This window comes from Balaenoptera ricei, chromosome 1 (assembly GCF_028023285.1).
Source record: "Balaenoptera ricei isolate mBalRic1 chromosome 1, mBalRic1.hap2, whole genome shotgun sequence".
NCBI classification, from domain to species: Eukaryota; Metazoa; Chordata; class Mammalia; order Artiodactyla; family Balaenopteridae; genus Balaenoptera; species Balaenoptera ricei.
In genome coordinates, this window is record NC_082639.1 from 16,599,063 (window position 1) to 16,620,146 (window position 21,084).

At 49.9% G+C, this 21,084-nt stretch overlaps 1 protein-coding gene across 3 annotated transcripts in view; it reads left to right on the plus strand.

Annotated features, from left to right (window-relative positions):
* The first annotated feature begins 10,037 nt into the window (after positions 1-10,037).
* ALPL (alkaline phosphatase, biomineralization associated) overlaps positions 10,038-21,084 on the plus strand; it is a 60,080-nt gene continuing 49,033 nt past the window's right edge. Inside the window, exon 1 of one of the 3 annotated variants that reach the window (XM_059915481.1) lies at positions 10,038-10,199. The gene's annotated coding sequence lies outside the window, so the exon portion shown is untranslated. Of the gene's footprint in view, positions 10,200-19,927; positions 20,011-21,084 lie in introns of those variants that run through there. The other 2 variants (XM_059915469.1, XM_059915465.1) reach the window with 2 other exon arrangements.

Genomic DNA, 21,084 nt, shown 5'->3' on the forward strand with positions numbered 1-21,084 from the left:
GAATTTCCAGGGAGCTCCAAGGGCCCAGGAAAGCTAAACTCAGCCAGGGCCCTCTGGTGCTGGACGTGGGGACTGGAGAGTCGGAGACTGAAGCTACCTGCCCGGTGCCTTGGGCTGCAGGTCTCTCTTGCCTCAGTTCCTTTCTGAGCAACTGCTCGCTTCTCCTCTCATCCAGCGGACACAGTCCACTGCCTCAGACTCCACGTAGCTCCACGTGGCCCCTGGCACCCAGGAGAACCTGGCCTTTCCTTTCTCATGGTCAGCAACCGCCCTCCCATTAGTGCTTCTTGGTTCAGATTCTGATTGATTGTGGAGTCAGGGGACAAGTCTAGGGATTGGCTGAACCTGAGCTGATCCGCTATGTCCAGAGGGGTGTGTGTGTGTGTGTGTGTGTGTGTGTGTGAAGGGGTGTGTTGTGATGGCTACCGAGAGTAACAGATGCTGTGGTAGGGTCTCCCCTGGGATGAGGGACGCTGCAAGCAGGCCCTCTAAGTAAGTGTGGTAGAGTGGGAATGAGAGTTTGTTCTCTCAGTTTGAGAACCAAGGAGCAAACGTGGTTTGTAAAAGAAGGAAGTGGGATGATGGCCTCTCATCATCTGAGTGTCCAGACCCCTTCACAGGCCAGTCCCCAATTCTTTAAGAGCTGCCATGTTGGCACTGCCTGACCCCGACCCCATCCATAGTTGATTGGACCAGGAGTGGACATGTGACCCAGAGGGGACAATCCAATTCTCTCTGCTGGGCACTGGCACTGCAATGCCTCAGTGCACTTGCCAGATAGCCCTGGGGGGCCAGGTCCTGCCACAACGACTGGCAAGAAGAGAAAGCGGGTCTGCAGGGAGGGCAGAGTGAAGCAGGTACAGAGAGAAGAAACTAAGTTTGAAAATGGTCTGAATTGGTGACTGAGCAAATCCCTGCTTCTAGTCACTGTGGAAAACATATGGAGGTTTCTCAAAAAACTAAAAACAGAACTACAATATGACCCAGCAATTCCACTCCTGAGTATATAGCTGAAAAAAAATGAAAACACTAATTCAAAAAGACACATGCACCCAATGTTTATAGCAGCACTATTTATGATAGCCAAGATATGGAAGCAACCTAAGTGTCCATCGACAGATGAATGGATAAAGATGTGGTACGTATATATACAATGGAATACTACTCAGCCATTAAAAAAATGAAATTTTGCCATTTGCAACAACATGGATGGACTTGGAAGGTATTATGCCAGGTGAAACAAGTCAGACAGAGAAAGACAAATACTGTTTGATCTCCCTTACATGTGGAATCTAAAAAATAAAACAAACTAATGCATATAACAAAAAAAGAAACAGGCTCACACATATAGAGAACAAACTAGTGGTTACCAGTGGGGAGAGGGAAGCAGGGAGGGGCAAGTTAGGGGTAGTGGATTAAGAGGTGCAAACTACTATGTATAAAATAAATAAGCTACAAGGTTATATTGTACAGCACACGGAATATAGCCAATATTTTACAACAATATAAATGTAGTAAAACATTAAAAAATTGTGAACCACTATGTTGTACACCTAAAACTTATATAATATTGTACATCAGCTATATCTCAATTAAAAAAAGAATTGGGGCTTCCCTGGTGGCGCAGTGGTTGAGAATCCGCCTGCCAATGCAGGGGACATGGGTTCGAGCCCTGGTCTGGGAGGACCCCACATGCTGCGGAGCAACTAGTCCCGTGAGCCACAACTACTGAGCCTGCGCGTCTGGAGCCTGTGCTCCACAACAAGAGAGGCCGCGACAGTGAGAGGCCCGCGCACCGTGATGAAGAGTGGCCCCCGCTTGCTGCAACTAGAGAAAGCCCTCGCACAGAAACGAAGACACAACACAGCCAAAAATAAATAAATAAATAAATAAATAAATAAATTTTTTTAAAAAAAGAATTGAATACAAAGGCTTTTGAATGTTTCCCCCAGCCAAAAAAAAAAAAAAAAAAAATCCCTGCTTCCAGTCGCTTCTGGAACCCTGGCTGCCTCCCTTCATGACAAACTTCCCTTTAATAAATTCCTCTTTTCTGTTAGTCCAGCAGGAGTGGTTTTCTATTGCCTGCAGCTAGAATACTCATTAACACATATATTTAATAAAATAATAATAATAATAGCTGATATTTATTGAATGCTTATTATATGCCATACACTCTCCCAAGGGATTTAATATAGATTATCTTATTTAAACCCCTCAACAACTCTGTGGGGGTATGTATTATTATTCCCATTTCACAGCTGAAGAAACTGAGCACAAATAGGTTCACCTGCTCAAGGTCACACAGCTAGTAGAGTCAGATTTGACCGCAGGTCGTCTGGCTTCAGAGTCTGGGCCACTGTTCGTTATGACAGACTTTTCAGTTGAGACTGCTGGGAGGTGGGGACTCAGGTCTTCTGAGCTCCCCCCGCATCACATGCTCATTCCAGCCCTGCACCCACACAGAAAACTCAAGCTGGAGGAGTTGGCCTCTGAGGGGGAGTGCTTGCCCTCTGCCCCCTGCCCTGCCTACCCCACCCCCAGAAGTAGAGGGAGAGTCCAGAGTCCCTGGGTTTCCATGGCACTGCACTTTGGGGTGGTAAACATTAAACCCATTGGTCTTCCTTCCTCTGAGTGCCCAGAGACCTCTGGAACCACCTCGAAGGAGGCTGGAAAGGGGACAAGACTGTTCGGGGGGTGCAGCACGTGGTCACTCTCACCTTCCAGAATTGCTCTGGGCACTTCCTGAATGACCAGCAGCGCATCCTCTCTCCCACTTGAAGCCACCATGGTGAGGCGCCTGGGCTGAGAATTGTACACTGGCTGCCTGCTCCTAACTTGATCTCCAAGCCTTGGATTTGTTATCTGTAAAATGGGGGTCATAATAACCCCTACCCAGAGGACAAAATAGGATAATGGGAAAATGTTTATGTATTAAGTGAGAAAAGCGGGGGCCTTTGTGCTTTTCTTAATAAGTGACAGAAACCATGTCCTGATTACATCACTGAGCCACTGGGAAAAGCCTCACCTAAATGTAGACTTTTTTGTTTTATATGTATTCTACGATCCCATTCTTCGAGTTTTTGTTTTGTTTTGCTTTTAAATTGGGAAAGATAAATATCAAGGCGTTAAATTGTATATCCCTGTGTGATGAGACTACAGGGTATTTTAATTTACTTTTTATTTTTTGGATTCAAACTTTCTGACATGAACATAGATGATTTATGTATTTAAAAATATATCTCGGGGCTTCCCTGGTGGCACAGTGGTTGGGAGTCTGCCTGCCAATGCAGGGGACATGGGTTCGAGCCCTGGTCTTGGAAGATCCCACGTGCCGCGGAGCGGCTGGGCCCGTGAGCCACAATTACTGAGCCTGCGCGTCTGGAGCCTGTGCTCCGTAACGAGAGAGGCCGCGATGGTGAGAGGCCCGCGCACCGCGATGAGGAGTGGCCCCCGCTCGCCGCAACTGGAGAAAGCCCTGGCACAGAAACGAAGACCCAGCACAGCCATAAATAAATAAATAAATACTTAAAAAAAATATATATATATCTCACTTTACACATATAAAATATTTTTATTATTATTTACTTCAAAGTGCTTTGGCAAGTATAGAGCCCATAAATGTAGAGTGTGAGTACTTGCCCAAGTCCTAGAGTCACGTGTGGGGGACATTTGTGAGTTGCCTCTCCCACATGCACTTCCCTCTTCTCCTTTTGGAGCAGATTGGGTAGGTGGGGACCTTATCCTACCTCCACAGGTGGGCCTGGATCAGCTTAAATCAAGCATTGTGGTGACTGGATTAGGGAGTCCGTGATGGAAGTTTGGTGCACGAGACTTAATTCCAAGACTTGTGTTTGTCTGGGGAAACAGATTTCCACGTTTTTGATATATTATAGGTGACATATATCCATATGTCACCTGGGAACCTCCACCTGGGTGAAATTGGGGCCAAAAGAGAGGAAAAGGAGCTGAGAAATGGAAAGAGAGGGAAACCAGGTCCTGATTACATCACTGAACCACTGGGGAAAAAAGCCTCTCCTGAATGTAGACTTTTCTGTTTCATGAGCCAGTAAATTTCCTCTACTTTCAAAACCAGTTTGAGAAGTTAGATTTTGTTATTTACAACTTCCTAACGGATAAGGAAACAGGGACCTGAAGTGGGATATGGCAAATAACAGACCCTATGGTGCAGAACTTGTGGGGCTGAGGAGGGCGGTATGGTGTAGGTGGAGCCAGGGCTTCTGCCTGGGAGGTTGGCAATTCTCAAAGAGCTGGTGGTGAAGGAGTCAGTTAGGCTGTAGTCTGAATCTTAGAATTCAAACCAAGGTGCCTCCAAGGCTGCTCTTTTGTGAGACTTGTGGGAAAATTTCAGGATTTTGGAGGTTGTTCATGTCTTGTAGTCTTTAGTAAATTCCTACAAGAAAGAGACGTGCGTGGTTCCTTTGAAATTGGCCTGTTTGAAAGAAGAGAAAGAAGAACTAGACACTTTAGACCTGAGGCCTGTGATCCAAGTTAACAGTGAGTCCAGGATTACAGCCAAAAAGCTGAATTCTCCATGCCCAGTTATATTTAGTGTAAGCAGAGGCCAGGAGGTGGGGGACTTAGCAGGAGATAAAGCTGAAGACCCCTCATGTCCCTCCCAAACTCATCCCATTTAAGCATTCTTTGCCTAAGATGATGTTGTTTTTTTTTTGGCTGCGCCATGCGACTTGCGGGATCTTCGTTCCCCAGCCAGGGATTGAACTCGGGGCTCAGCAGTGAGTCCTAGCCACTGGACCACCAGGGAATTCCCAAGCATTCTTTGTTTGGCAAGGAGACGCAACTCCTCCTCTCACGCTTCTGCTGGGATGCAGACTGTGGACAAGAGGTCAATTAGCAATATCTCTCCACACCTGCTATGGCTTTGACATGTCAAGGAAGAAGCCATCCATTAAACCAAGGGCAGGGGCATGCCCTGAGCCCAAGGTTAGTTGTCAGGAGATGAATATCCCCAGGTCATGTCCTAGACACAGATAAGTGGCAAAGTCTCCATGTATTTGGCTAAAAGCAAATAGGTCAGACACCTACTGAGCCTTTTAGAACATTGCTAAAGTAATCCCCAATCTGCCCAATATCAGCCTGCCATTGCCCAAGGCCTAAAGTATTCTTGGGTCCCCAAATTTCCATCTAACAGGAAGTGGGATGCTAAAGGGGTACAGCCCCCAGAGAGAGCATCTCCAAGGCCCATCTCAGCTGTGTCCATCGAAGACAGGGAGATGGATGGACAGACTGATGCACAGCCAGGAGGATGGCTGAATCTTCAGGAAGATTTTATCAGTGACGATAAAAGCCATTATATGCATGGGGGAGAGGGGGGCGAGGGTGGAGGAGATCTCTCCGCCATCCTGCGTACAGCCAAACGCTCTTTCTGCTTATTCGGGATGGCTTCCTTCCTGCCTTCCTTCTGGAAATGCCACGGGGCTGCTATGGCTGGGCCTGCCTGAATCTGCTCTGACCTCTGGAATCCAGCGCCCAGCAGACAGCCTTGACCCTTCCTTCTGGCCTGCAGCCTCCTCCAGGGCTCAGAAGAGGAAGCAGCATACTCCCTCTTGGAGCTTGGAGCCTGCTCACAAGTCCCTTTAGAAATAAAGGACAAAATGGCCACACTGTTCCCTGGACAATGGGGTTTTCTCACAGGGTGGGCTACCCAGGCCTTTGTGAGGAAGGCTTCCTTTAAGTGCAGCCGGGGCTGGAGGACACCCTCCGGCCTCGGCCTGAGCACAGGGCTGACCGCGGTGGGGGGGGGGGGGGGTGGGGTGGAGGGGGGGTGTGGAGGGGGGGTGCCTGGGGCTGCAGATGGGGCTGGAAGTGTGCTTGAGTTAATACTGCCTGAGAAATTGGCCTAAGAGAGAGAAGACGAAGGCTGAGCGAGGGCAAGCCTCAAGATGGGACAGCACAGGGGCCAGGGCAGGACTGGAGTGGGTGGGGCGGGTGGGTAAGTCTAGGCCTGGGGCTGCAGCCAGGGCTGGGAAGCTGGGAAGAGGCTTGGGGGTTACAGCTGGCCCTGGGAGAGCATACTGTACACTGCTCAAAGCCCAGGCTTTAGCCATGGGCGGCCTGGGTTCTTCCCTGACTGTCTGGGTGGTCTCAGGCAGGCTCTCTCTCGGCTTCCATCTTTGCTCCGATCCCATCTTCTCTCCCCTGAACACTCTATTTAATGCCACAATCTGGCCCCCTTGGCACTCCTCCCCCTATATCTGTGCTCATTCTTTACTCATTCCCTTAACACCTTCTCATTTACTATATAATTTACTTAATTATAATGTTTATTGCTTATCTGTCTTCCTTAACTAGAATGTCAGTTCCATGAGGACAGAAATCTTTATCTTGTTCACTTGTGTCCCCAGATCCTAGCACGGTGCCTGGCACTGAGCAGGCATCCAATAAATATTTGTTGAATGAATAAAGTTGTTAAGCCTCTCTGAGCTGAGAGCTTTCTCATTTGAAAAGTGAGGATGAGGGCTTCCCCAGTGGCACAGTGGTTAAGAATCCGCCTGCCAATGCAGGGGACACGGGTTCGAGCCCTGGTCCAGGAAGATCCCACATGCCGAGGAGCAACTAAGCCCATGCACCACAACTACTGAGCGTGCACTCTAGAGCCCGCGAGCCACAACTACTGAGCCCGTGCACCACAACTACTGAAGCCTGCGTGCCTAGAGCCTGTGCTCCGCAAGAAGAGAAGCCACTGCAATGAGAAGCCCGTGCACCACAAGAAGAGTAGCCCCTGTTTGCCACAACTAGAGAAAGCCTGCACACAGCAACAAAGACCCAATGCAGCCAAAAATAAAATAAATAAAATAAATTAATTAAAAAAAAAAAAAAAAGAAAAGCGAGGATGACATTAATGATGCTGCCTCGGTGACGCAGGGAGGAGCCAATGAGATCTCGCCTGTGAAGAGCTTTGCACCAGGCTGGCGGGCACTTCTGCAAATGACAGCTCGTATATGCCTCAGTTTCCTCAACTGTAAAGTGGGAATAAAAGCTGTGAGGGTTAGCTGGGTTAATATGTACAAAGCCTCATATTAGGTCATAGCCTCACATGAAGTCAGCATTCAGTAACGCTGGGCAGTACCACCCTTAGTTCCTTCCATCTCAGCCTTTTGGGTCCTTGTTTTATTGAGTTGAAGGAGAGGCTGGAGGTGACTCTGGGAGTCAAATGGCTGAACCTTTGGTTATGCTTAGGCTTAAGATAAAATGATCTCTCACATCCAAGGCTTAAAACAGACAAAGGGTTTCCAGACTCCCTCCTCTTTAAATATCTGCCTAGATTTCAGGCGCTCCATCCTCCAGCGCTGGGTCAGAGCTGACTCCTCGATGCCACCCATAAATAGGCCTTGGAGTTTTGTTCTTCTCTCTCCATCCTTTCTCCTTCATCCTTCACGCTGAGGACCTGACACCCCTGTGATCTCCATCTCAGCCTTTATCCCTGTAGGAACCTCCCCAGGGTTAGTGGAAATGAGAAAACTCTGAGCTCCTGGGTCTTTTCACCTCTAACTCAGCTTCTGATGCCTGGTGAGCTTCAGACCTTGCTCAAGGCAGGGGGCTCATGGCATGCATTTAATAAACATGGAGTAAATGAATGAGTAGGAAAAGCCCCAGCTCTGACCCTGACCATTAGGTCATTTTCTTCCTCTGGCCTTCAGTTTCCTCATCTCTAATGAGGGTTATAAATGCCTTCCCTGTCCACCTTAAAAAACTGTCGTAAGAATCAAATGAGATCATCAGCTCTTAGAATAAAGGGAGCTTGGAGGTCACGCAGTCCAATTTGCTTATTTTTTCAAGAAGGAAACAAATCCCCAGAGACACGGTATGTGTAGATGCAGAGAAACCTAATATAATGAACTGTTTTCTCACAGCTGAGTGGTCCACGAATCCTGGAATTCTAGAGATTGTCCAGTCCAGCCAGCCAGAGGAAATCTAGGCCTGGACAGGGAAAGCGATTGCTCAGCTCACCCAGGAAGCAGAGCTGGAAGATGGGGCTCCTGGTTTCCAGTCCAGGCCTCCTTCCTGCTGTGTTGACAGCACCAGGAGGGGTGGCATCCAGGGAACAGGGGAGGCAATGGCTGCTGGGTGACTCCACCTCAGTTGAATTCTTGGGGGACAGAGCCCAGGACCAGGGTAGGAAGAGTGAGGGAGGAAGGTAGCAGGACTGGCAAGGCAGTGGTCCGTCTTGCTCATAACCAATCCCTGGACTCCCAAGGTGGTACTTGGGGAAAAATCATCGACACACAGGAGGCCCAATGCTGGCCATGTGGTGCTACCAGAAGTGTCCATCCCCCCTCAGCCTTGGGGAGATCAGAAGTCAGGGGCAGGCATGGGGGCCCATGATTGGTGAAATAGGGTCCTTCCAACTCCCTGTTGCCTCAGCTCCCCAGCCTCTGTTCAGGCTGGGACGGGCAGACCTCCCATACCTGGGGATTTGCCCCTGGCTCACTGATGATGACACCATCTCAAGTCTCTTCATATCCCTAAATCCTTCCTTGGAGTTTGTGAGCAATTACAGGACCCCTCCCAGGTTCTGGATGCTTTCACCCACAATTTCTTATGCAAAAGTGTTGTTTCCCAAACTTGATTCATTTACCACCTCCATGATTTTTGCCATAATAATCTAACCCACTGAATACATAAATAAATAATATTTAATCAATGTTTTGCTTCACTTTCTAAAAACATAAACTTATGTCAAAAAAACACTTCATATCACTCCTGTAAATAAAGAAACAGTATCAGTTGCTAAAAATACAAGAAAAAAGAAAAATAAATACATTCTTGGTTTCTGGTGCCAGGCCCCAGTTATTGTTCCAATTATACTGACAAGCCGCCTGCATGTTCTCTCTGGACCTCTGTTTTCTCCTCCCTAAAATGGGGTTGTTGGGAGATAATGTATGCAAGATGCCTGGCTCTGAGCTGGCATGGAGTAGGTAAGAGAGAGAATTCTGGGCTGGTATTGGTTCTGCTGGTGCTGACACCTTCTCTGCTCTGCTCTGGCCTCAATCCCCTCTAGTCCCAGCTCCAACCCCCTTTATCTAGAACTTGAGAGTTTCCTGTGCACTTTTCAACCCTGACTCATATATTAATCTGCCTCTCAGCATGTGATAAGGGAAGCCAGGGGAGATAATGTCTGCCTATTAAAGGGCCGGCCATGCCACAGGGCTCAAATGATTTGCCCAAGGTCACCAGGGTGGAGTCTTGAACCTGGGCTGTCTGTTTCTACTGCATGGGGAGTGTTGGCTTCCTCCTCTGGTCACCCAGGGGACAGGTCCTCAGGCTCTGGCTGAGATGCAGTCTGCAGGAACCCTAGTTGGCTCTAAGGAGAAAGAGGGAACAGTCCCTGTCTAGGAGAGTTGGCCCTGTCTAGGGGAGGCTCCCCTCCCTGAAGCCACCCCCTTCTAGGTCTCCCTCTGCTTCCTCAGCCCCTAGCAAAAGAGACAGCCCAAGGGCAGGGGAGAGAGAGACAGGCTAGTGGTCTGGTTGGAGTGGGAAGGCGAGAGGGGACAGGGAGGAGAGTCAGAGACACAGGTGGACAGAGACGGAGAGAGAGACTCGTGGATAGAGATGGGTAGAGACAGAGACCCAAATAGAGACAGGTTGCCAGACACAGAGGCAGACGTACAGAGAGGGGCAGACATACACAGAGGGGCAGACAAGACAGAGGGCGCGAGAAAGACAGCTACAAAGAGACACAGAAGGAAGTTGGAGCCAAAGATAAAGACAACCCCAAAGAGTCGGTCACAGAGACGGAATCGAGATGGTCGCGCGGAGAAGCGCGGAGGCGGAAAGAGCAGGAGAACACGGAGACAGCGGCACCCCAGCCCGCCGCAACCCCGCGCGGGGCACGAGCCGAGCCGGGGCGCGGGAAGGGGGAGGGTGCCCCACTCCCCGGCAGGGGGCGCCCTGGCCACGCGGCGGACCTGCGGGCATCGCTCCGGCCGGGGCCGGGGGCGGGCCGGGGGCGGGGAGGGCCGGGGCCCCGGCCGGGGGCGGGGTCGGGAGCAGGGGAGGGCTGCCTCGGCCGTGCTCGGGCCCGGCGGTCGCCCTTATAAGCCCGCGGGGGAGGTGGCCCCGGCAGCGTAGCGCTCCCGCTACTCCGCGCTCTCCGTCCCAGCGCACCGACCTCTCGTCACTTGTGCCGGGACAGACCTTCGCCCACGAACTCAGCGCAGGTAAAGACTCGACGCTGGCTCCCGGCTCCCCGCGGCCCCAGGGATGTGGTCGATTCCCCGGCCCCTCCCACATCCTCCCCTCGCCTGGGGACGGTGGTGAGGTCGGATATCAGTGGTGGAGCAGGGACCTCCGCGCCCCGACACCTCCCAAGGCAGCCCATTATGAACCCCCAGCCACCTGTCCCGCTCCCGTACTCGCGTGCATCCGAGGCTCCCGGCGGGCGCGCTGGGCCGGGCTGGAAATCGGACTTGGCGCTCGCGGAGCCGGCGAGTCAAGGGGACTGCGCTCGCGACCGCTGCTGCAGCCCTGGGGTCTCCTACCTCCCAGGCCGCTGCCCGAGACCCCCACCTTCAGTCTAGGCACCTCCTTCCGGTGCTCCGTGACTGAGCGGCTTCTACGGAACCCCCTTGGTCCGAGATCAAGCGAGTCAGGTTGCCCACCCAGAACTGCCAACCACCTAGTAATCTCTAGATCTTGCCACAGCAGGCGGGGAGGGGGCTGGTCTGCTTGGGTGGGCTCCAAAGTAGTTTGGGCCAGAGCTGGGAACAGTAGAGGGAGGCAGGCACTTGGGTCCGGGAGCCGCAGGGGGGTGGGAGTGGGGGGAACGGACATCCGGCGTGTTGGAGGCTGTTTGGGAGTCGGGGGTGGGCACAAAAGCCTTAGGGCAAAGCTCCGGAGCCCCGGAAGCTGAGGGAGTTTGCGATCCATCTCTGGGCATGTGCAGGTGAGCGGATAGCTCAGGGTTGGTTCCCACGCCTAGTCTGGATAAGAAAGGGTTAAATGCATGGTAACAATGGTGGGGCGGGAAGCTAAGGAAAACCCCATCCTTCCCCTACATTGTCCCTTCTGACCCTTTTTCCAAGCGTAATGGGATTGGGGGAGGGGGGCTTTACAAAGGCCTGTGGGTGGAGGGGGAAAACCCTGGAGATCAAAAGGGGGCAATTCTCAGGCCAGAAAGGGCCTCTGGGCCCTGGGAAAGAAAGACTCCCCCGGTGGGCCGGGCTTCCCTGGTAGGCAAGGGCTTCCCTGGTAGGCAAGGGCTTGGCTCCCACACCAGCAAAGATGACAGCAACTGTTTATTGAATGCCTACTGTGTGCCAGGCTCCAACACTTCACATGCATCATCTTGTTTACAAATAGGAAGACGGAGGCCTGGAGAAGTTAAGTAAATATGAGACAAGGATGTGAATCCAGACTCTAAACCCTACAACCTTAGCTCCCTGCTTCCATTATATGACCCAAGAGATGAGGGGCTGACCTTGGTTCCTCTTCTGGCCCTGCTGGTGCTCAGTCTTGCCTCCCCCCATGCTCTAGACCTGCCTTCTTCAAATATTTAGTCCTCCCCACTGTGTTGTTCCCCACACCCCCACCTACTCCACTCCCTGCCCCTGCTCTTGTCCCTTTGCCTCCTTTTTTCTTCCTGAACTTCATGCCTCTGAACTCCCTAAGCAGAAGAGGCTCCTGGACATGGCTTCCTAACTTACTCCCGGCCCCTGGAGTAAGACAGGCTTGAGTGATGGCCCCTGTCTGTATTTGTGGCCCCACCTGGAAAATAGGGAGTATGCCTCTCTCATGAGACTATTGTGAGGAATAAAACTGAACTGAGGCCAGAAATGAAATGCTATCTTCATTTAACAAATACTTATGAATGCGCCAAGCCCTGTTCTAGGTGCTGAGAATGCAGCGGTAAATTAAACAGCCATCTGGACACTTGTATAACAAAATGTTTTCAGGCTCTGAAATTGACACTTTAGAATTGGAATTAAGCAATTCACAAAGAAGGAGATTAAAATGCAATAAGATGGGTAAAACTGATCAGCCAACCTTTGGTTTTCACTAATAGAAAAGGCAACCTAGCTGTGTGACCTGGGACAAATTCTGTTCTCTGTCATGCCCCAGTCTCCTCCTTTAAGCTGAGGAGATCAATAAATAGTATGATTAATGTATGCAAAGTGTTTAGCTGGTGTCTGTGCCTAAGAAAATATTGTCTATAATCAGCTCTAATCTCAGCAGAAAATGCAACCCTGAGACTGGGCATAGGGTTATGTCGCTGCCCCTGAACCCTGGAAACCTGTCACCCACCGCCTAGGCCCTGTCCTTTCCCTGATGGGCTGTAGAGTGGCACGGCATCTTCCTTGCCCACACTCAGGTGCCACCTCCTGTCATCCTAAACTCAGCCTTGGCCAGGAGCCTGGAGGTCCTTGCTGGAAACAGGCCTGGGGCTGTTATCTCCGCAGTGCCTTCTGCCTCTATGTGTCCCAGCTTTGAAATGAGGTGAAACCAAACTCAAACCCTGCCTGTCCCATGGCTTACATACCCAGCATTCCCTGCAAACTAGAAATCAGTCCTGGAGAAGGGAAGTGACTTGTTCAAGGACACACAGATGCTACCTGGGGAGCTGGGGCTGGAGCCCTGGTGATCACCTCTAGCGATCTTCACGTTGTACCCATCTTTGGGGATGAGGCCTCTTAATCCAGGGGTAGGATCCAGTGACATAGCTCGGAGTTCTCACCTTGAGTTATTAATACAAAACTCAGAGCTTGAAGAGAACATTACGGGGAGAGGGAGCAAGCTGAGCTGAGAACCAGCGCTCAGAAATCTCCGCATGGCCACAGGAATGCAGACCCAGCTTTCCAGTGCTATGTCGTCCTCATCCTCAGCAGGCTGGAGCTAAGCTGTGCAGTGTGTTTTTTTGTTTTTTGTTTTGTTTTGTTTTTAATTTATTTTTTTTAATATTTATTTATGGCCGTGTTGGGTCTTCGTTTCTGCGCGAGGGCTTTCTCTAGTTGCGGCGAGCGGGGGCCACTCTTCATCGCGGTGCGCGGGCCTCTCACTATCGCGGCCTCTCTTGTTGCGGAGCATGGGCTCCAGACGCGCAGGCTCAGTAGTTGTGGCTCACGGGCCTAGTTGCTCCGCGGCATGTGGGATCTTCCCAGAGCAGGGCTCGAACCCATGTCCCCTGCATTGGCAGGCAGATTCTCAACCACTGCGCCACCAGGGAAGCCCATTTTGTTTTGTTTTGTTTTTAGAGATGTCCTCACTTTTAGAGGGCAGCTGTGGGCAGTAGATTGGAGGTTCATTCCCAGCACTGCTGTGTGACCCTAGACAAGTTTATTTCCCTCTCTGAGCCTCAGGTAAGGAAATCATCTGTAATATGGGTTAATAATATGTACTTTGCAGATTTGCTGTGTGGGGCCAGCAAAATTATAAATGGTTTTTCACCATTGAATGGCTCAGCTGGGGCTGACCCACTGTTGGAGATTGTTGTTGAGAAGTTAATATTTCCTATGGGACAGTTTCTTTGCCACTACCAGGTGATCCATAAGGGCCAGAGGGAAGGCCCTATGTAGGTTACAAAGGCCTAGACAGGAGGGAAAGTGCTGGCTTTGGGATCAGCATCTTGGGTTCCAATCCCTAGCTGTGTGACCTGAGGCAAGTCACTTGGCCTCTCTGAGTGCTGGGTTCATAGTAGGCCCCCAGCAACTCTTCTCTGATGCTCAGTGTCCAAAGAACATTCAAGAATAGTCTCCATATTTTTCCACCCCCCTCATACCACCCCCCAACATTTCCTAATTACTCCCAGAAAAACTTCATGCTTAAAGTTTTCCATGCTGAAATTCTCAACCTCACTGTGGCATGAAATCAATTGTTTGCATTTAATTTGACTTCTCAAATTAAGGGGTAAAATTTGAGATGAGGGTTGGGGGTGGGGGGGAGGAGACGAGGAAAATGAAGTTAAACCAGATGTGTTTTTGTTTAACTGTTGGGTGGTGGTTAAACTGCCTGGGTATTAACATCGTTCTTCCTGAATTCCAGTAACCAGGAGTCAAGTTTCACTTAAAATTGTAGTGTTCCTTCCTGGCTACCGTGGACTTGCCCTCCCCATTATTATTATTATTACAATTTTATATTCATCTGAGGCCACAAAGTACTGGCCAGAGAAGAGACCTCATAGATGCCTCAGAGCTGGAAGGCATTTAAAGGCTGCCTCTGTCAACCGGCTGCTTTGCAGACCAGGGAGACTGAGGTCCAGAGAGGGGAAGGGCTTGCCCAGGGTCACCCATGACCGTCCTAAAAGTAACCACTATCTTGATTTTGGTGTGTATCATTTCCATAGCATATCCTTAATATATCTATTTTTTAAAAAGAAAGAATTGTTGAAGGAAGAATATAGATGGTATGCGTTGGTAGAGAAAGATCCGCAACTCAGAGCAGAGTTTAAGCCCTTGAACTGTTGATATACTACCTGTATGACCTTGGGCAAGTCCCTTCCCCTTTCTGAGCCTCAGTGTCCTCATCTGTAACCCAAGTTGCCTGAAGAGCAGGAGTTGGGGGGTTGGGACATCCCTAAGACTTGGAATGGGTCTGATTTAATTTGAGTTGGTCCTCAAACATTTGTGACTTAGGTTATGGCAGGTCAGTCACAAACTGCCCTCCTGAGGCAGAAAAGGGTGGGGGTGGGGGCACTGTTGACTCCCACAGTGATTTTTTTTTAATTTTATTGAAATATAGTTGACTTACAGTGTTGTGTTAGTTTCAGGTGTACAACAAAATGATTCAGTTATACATATACATATATTCATTCTTTTTTAGATTCTTTTCTCATATAGGTTATCATAGAATATTGGGTAGAGTTCCCTATGCTATGCAGTAGGTCCCCGTCGGTCATCTATCTTATATATAGTAGTGTGCATGTGTTAATCCCAAGTTCCTGGTTTATCCCTCCCCGCCACGTTTCCCCTTTGGTAACCATAAGCTTGTTTTCAATGTCTGTAAGTCTCCTGCAGTGATTTTAAAACTTTGATTTCATTGCTGGTGATTTCATTTTACATAAAAATAAGGGTTTCTGGCTTCCCTCAAAAGATCAAAAGATGTGGCCACTCTGGGCTGCATCCCTGCCTGGCCACCATGACTGGAGCTGATTAGCAGCTGCTCTATCCACTTGACCGCAGTCCCCACTGTGCCATGCTCTCACACCCAGCCCATTTGCTTCATTGCCATTCCCTGCCTGCCTCCTGAGTTTGCAGTTTCTGGGCTAGGTGCATGAGGCTTGGGCCAGCCCTCAGGAGGCTCAGGGTAGGAATGTGGGACACATAGACACCAATCCCTCTTCCGGGGCCTGGCAGCATCTCTGAAACATGTCAGCCAGGATGAGGGAGCTTTCTTTCTGCTTTTCTGGTCCCAGGAAGAGGCTAAGGGCTCTAGAGTTTGGGGGCTAATAGAGCATCAGCCTGTCAGTGCTTAGGAAGCTGGGCCCGGGGCCCACCCCCTTGGGGACAGGCAACCTGGGGTGCTTCAGACTAGAGATTATGCAGCCCCCTGAGGGGAGGGACTCCCTTGACATCTGCCGCCTCACCTAATGCTCCCGGTAGCCCTGTGCATTGGTGTCACTTTGCAGACAGGAAACACCGTCTTGCACTCTGAACCCACAGCTCTCTGTTCTGCCCCCTTTTCTGGGGACCAAGGCCTGGTGATTGATGACAGGCCGTAGCCCAGCTGTAGCACAGATCTCCAAATCGCCGTGTCTGAGCTCAAGGGCAGTGTAGGAGGCCATGAAACCTCATGGTTAAAGCTCATGGTGAAGGCTCTGGAGGCAGCTGCCTAGCATGAGATCCTAGAAGGTCTCCACAAGCAAACTGCTCTGTGGGGTACAAGGTGAACAAGGGGGAGCCTTGATTCCTGACAGAGCCACAGGGCCCCTGGTCCCTGCAGCTGCAGAGGAGTTCGAGGAATGACCTTGTGTGGGAAGTAGCATTTTGTGAGCACCCGCTGGGTACCAGGCACTTAACCCATCATCTTTGAACCTCACCTACCCCTCACTCCCTGCCATTTTGCAGTTGAGGCTCAAGGGATGGACACCTTGGGTCCAAACCCCTCCCCTAGGTGCCTCAGTCACCCTTCCCTAACCCAGGGAAGGGAGAGAGGGGAATGGCGGCTGGGAGGCTATTTCCTCTGAGACCCTGTAGTGAGGCGCTGACCCAGGGCTTGTTTGAGAGAAGCGTCTTCATCTTCCCAGATCTCAGTTTGTGATTCAGGTGGATGAACTTCAGCTGGCCAGGTCTGCAAGCTGCCAGACAAGCCCAGCTAACATTTTATGTTCTTTAAAAAAGTGTTTAGGTGGCTTTTATTTGAAAAACCGTAAATCCCACTTCTTAAAAATTTTTTTTTAATTTTTTTAATTTTAATTTTTTGGCCGCATTGGGTCTTTGTTATTGTGCGCGGGTTTTCTCTAGTTGTGGTGAGCGGGGGCTACTGTTTGTTGCATGCACGGGCCTCTCATTGTGGTGGCTTCTCTTGCTGCGGAGCGTGGGCTCTAGGCGCACGGGCTCAGTAGTTGTGGCTTGCGGGCTCTAGAGCGCAGGCTGAGTAGTTGTGGTGCACGGGCTTAGTTGCTCCACGGCATGTGGGATCTTCCTGGACCAGGGCTTGAACCCATGTCGCCTCCATTGGCAGGTGGATTCTTAACCACTGCGCCACCAGGGGAGTCCCCGTAAATCTCACTTTTAAAAGGATCTGCCATGTGACTCTTTGTGAAGTCAAGTTCTTGCCTTCTCTGATCCACCTTTTACTTTGTCTACAGAACAGCAGGGTGGGCACTCTCCCAGACCTCAGGTTGAGGTTGTCAGTTCGCTGTCCTATAATCCTCTAAGCTGGCTGTCATTCACCTGTGTCAGGCTTGGCCTCTCTGAGTATCATTTGTCTCTTTCTTACTCCACCTGTTCCCACTTTGACTTACTGGCCTCTTAACATACAGGAGTTAATAACGTACTCATCTGCCACCATTCTGGGTAGAAAGTGTGTCAGCTGACTCTGAGACCCCCTCCCCTCCTTCACTCCTTCTTAGCACCTGTATAGCTGCTCTGTTTCCTCTGCCTCATTAAGCGAGCACCCCCCTCCCACCTCCACACACCACCGCTAACATTGCCATGCCAGGTGGTACTCAGCGCCTGTCCTGGAACTGTTCAGTTAGTCTAAACGGCTGCCCTATGTGGCAAGTGCAATTATCCCATTACAGATGAGGAAACTGAGGCACAAGATCACTCAGCCTGGAAAGTGGGAAATATACACACTCATCCCCTACCATTGCCAACCCACCCACTCAAGGATGCTTTCTTCTTTGTGACATGAATGACACACCCTGTTTTCCTAGAAGAGTCTGGTTCCTTATTTTGAAATTATCAAATCTAGTAATTCATATTTCAGCTTCAGTTAGCCTATCAGGATATCAAAGATAAACAAGTTCCTCTCAACAGCTCATATGAGCCTTGCCTTAATCACTTGAGTAATTTTTGTGAAAATGCTGTGAGTTTTCATTTTTCCCCTTGACCTCATCCTTCCAACTAACATTTAAGGTCTTACTCTGTGTCAGGAACTGAGCAAATCACTTTTAATGACCTTATTATATTTAACTTGTTATCCTCTCCATTTTATAGAGACGAAAACTAAAGCTCAAAGAAGCTGAGTAACTTTCTCAAGGTCACACAGCTAGAAGGAGGCGATGAGACCCAAATTCAGGTCTCATGCCTTCCTGCCCAATCAGATTAGCATCTGGATTCAATTTTTTTGTCTGGATACAAGCCCTCAGGGGACCTTGCTGTATATATTTGTTTTCAGTGGAACCATCTGTCTCTAGGGTTTGCAAAGTCACGTGGGAGGTCTCAGAGGAAGGTGACCAAGGACAGGCACACTCCTGGTTGGACAGCAGCTTCTGTTCTCCAAGACAATGGGTTTTGGCCTGGACACCTCTTCTTCTAGTCAAGAGGAAGGAAATGACAATCCTAGCAGGAAGCATCCTCAGAAAGCCGGAGGAGCCTGGGTTTGAATCCCAACCCTGCCATTTCAAGCTGTGTGACCTTGGACACGTCCCTTTCCCTCTTGGCTTTCAGTTACCCTGCCTGACAACTATGGCTTGTTTGAGGGAGGCAAGGTTAGGACTTTTCTAGTTCACGTGTGGCAAGTAGTTGGCATGCATGCTGTCACCCTCTTGTCCTATACATGTCAGACATGACTAATCAACCACTGCTCTCTTTCCTTCTAAACCTCAAGTTCCTTCTAAATGCAGTCCTCCAGGCAGCCATTATCCACTCATTAGAATTGGCACACAAGATGGAAAGACATCCCAGAACCAAATTAGACTTAGGCATTGTGTGAACAGGGGCAGAGAAGGGACAGGCCCAGGGTGGTGCCCAGGTCAGTGTCACTGTGCTCCTCAGTCTTCTTTTCCTGGCCTGGGAAAGCAGGAGGACTCCTGAGCTAGACGGCGGCAGAACTCACTTCTGGTGTAGGGTGGAGACCTTCCATGGAGCTGTGTCCCTGGTTCACTCCTCAAGGAAGGGTGGGGAATGGTTTCTGGGGCTGGTCACAACTCAGGCTTAAAGTAAAAATGAGAAGGAAGAGGCTGGTTTCAGATCGTCCCAGAAAGAGTTCCGCTTACCCCTTCCCCCACCCACCATAATAATATCCATAGTAGTAGTAATAGTAGTAATAAGAGTTATTAACATCTACTGAATATTTGTTATGCACCAAGCCACTCTACTAAATGCTTTATATACATTCATGCTTTTAATCCTTGTAACAGCCCATTTTTCAAGTGAGGGAAATGACTTGAAGGTGAAATAATTTGCCCAAGTTTCCTCAGCTGGTGAACCAGCAGGGTTGCTGAGATTCGAATTTTCACATCCGTCCAGCCCTGAAGCTGGCTCCCCTCCCTGGCTCAGTTTCCACACTGGCTCTTCCTCACTCACCGTCATCACCTCTCATTTGTGACCCTGACGTTCCTTCACCTGTGGAAAGTGCTCTTCTGCATGCAGAGCCTTCCGTGTACGCGTGGGAGTAGCACAGCAAATGGCATCTCCATGTTGCAGGTTAGAAAATCGGGCCTGGGATCACACGGTGAGGAAATGGTTATCCCTGGGCCCTGGATTGGCCAGGGGAGCCTGGGTTGGGGGATGGGAACATGGGAGTGTTGCAGCTGAGGTGGGCTTGAGTTGCTGGCCCCCCATCCTGGATGAACCAAAACTAGTTCCTGTTTTAATCAGCCATGGGACCGTAGATGAGTCACTTTAATACTCATTTGATAGTCACTTTAATACTGGATACTGCCAGCCTCAGTATCCAGGCTCTTATACTTTTCCATTTTTAAAGCTCTTTCTCATTCATGAACTCACTGAATCCTTGAAACAGCCCAATGAAGTATTATCTTCATTTTGCAAAATGGAAACAGGCTCAGGTCAAGTCGATGGCAGAACCAGCCCTCAAACTCAGGTCAGGATCCCAGGCTAAAGATCTTTCCCCGAATGTGTCCCCCAACCTGTCCCATCTTTGCCTTTGCACCTGCTGTCCCCTCCCCTGCGGTGTCCTCCCTGCCTGTGTTGCCAGTTGGCATCACGGCTGCTTTTCTAGCTCTTGCTTGGAAATCTTCAGTCCTTTGTAATCTGATCATCCAGGTAGTGTCTGGCTCTGTGTGAGTTTCTGGAGGGCAGGAACCCCATGTGAGTCATTCGTGAATCCCAGTGTCTAACAAGGTACCCGCATTCAGCAAGTGTCCAATGATGTTAACGTAACGAAAGGCTGCCCCGCCTGGCAGGGGTGTCCACAGCCCAGCCGGGCTTGGTTCCCATGGGGAAATCTGGAAAGGCTGTCCCGCTGGGTTTAACACCTGAGCCACTCCAGGCTGAGCCTGGCTGCCCTTCCCGCATCTACATTGGTATCTTCTTCTCTCCACCAGTGACATCAGCTCATGAATGATTGGTTAATGATTGGCAGCAGGACAATCCCGTCTCCCTATTGGTGGCTCAGACCCTTAGTCAGGTATGAGTTTCCCCAGCGTCATACCTCTGACCAATCTTGTCCAACTTGTTCACAGATGGACCCTCAGTGCCAAGTAACCTTAATTTCTTTAAAAATAGTAACAGCCATCATTTGCTGAATCTATATAACATGCATCCTGGTGCATAGTACGCACTTAATACATATATGGTGAATGGGTGAGTGAATACTCGCAGGAAATAACATCTCTTAGGAACTAAGACCTTGTACGACCTCCGTGCCTGTTTCCTCCTCTGTCCCTGAGAGGTACTCGGAGGAGTGATTGATACATATATATCAATAGACGTTTGTTTTAAATACGTCATGAACCAGGCTCTGCTTTAAGTGCTTCACTTATATTTATTCATTTATCCTCACAACTGAGCCCCAGAGAGTCTAAGTAATGTCTCCTAGGTCACACAGTTGGTACCAAGTGCAAATATTTTCATACCTTCCAGGGCACATGTATTCCAAGTAATATAGTGTGGTGACCACTTTCCCCCAACCTCTTTCCATAGCACAGAAGCCCCTGCCCCAGAGCCTGTGGTCATAAGTAGTAGGTGAGTCCAGTGGTGGTTTTGCCCCCTGGCTAGGAAACATCTCCATGGATATAAAATGCTTAACACAGTGCCGAGCACATAGTAGGTCTTGTGATCATCATCTGTGTAACAGGCATGGATCCTGCCCTGTATAGAAGCCCACAGGAGGGAGACCTGAGTCTGCCGGAGAAAGCCAGGAGATCCTTCACGGAAGAAATTAAAGCAGTCCTGAATGACTGTAACAGCACCAACTGATACCTCCTGAGGAGCAGACGCTGCCCCAAGTGTGTTAGATGTAGGAACTCATCAGCCCTGGGAGGTAGCACCGTACTTAATCATCCCCACCCCACGGATGAGAGAAATGAACTCACTTGCCCAGGAAATGGTTCGTAGCTGGCAGGCCGGCATGTAAATCCCAGCCATCAGGCTATGGAGTCTGGCCGTACTGCCTCCTTTTGTACGGAAAGGCTCATCGAAGTTTCCTGCTGGTCAGTTCCTCTCGCCTCTGCTCAGGGCTGGCTGTTGGCAAGCAGGCCTG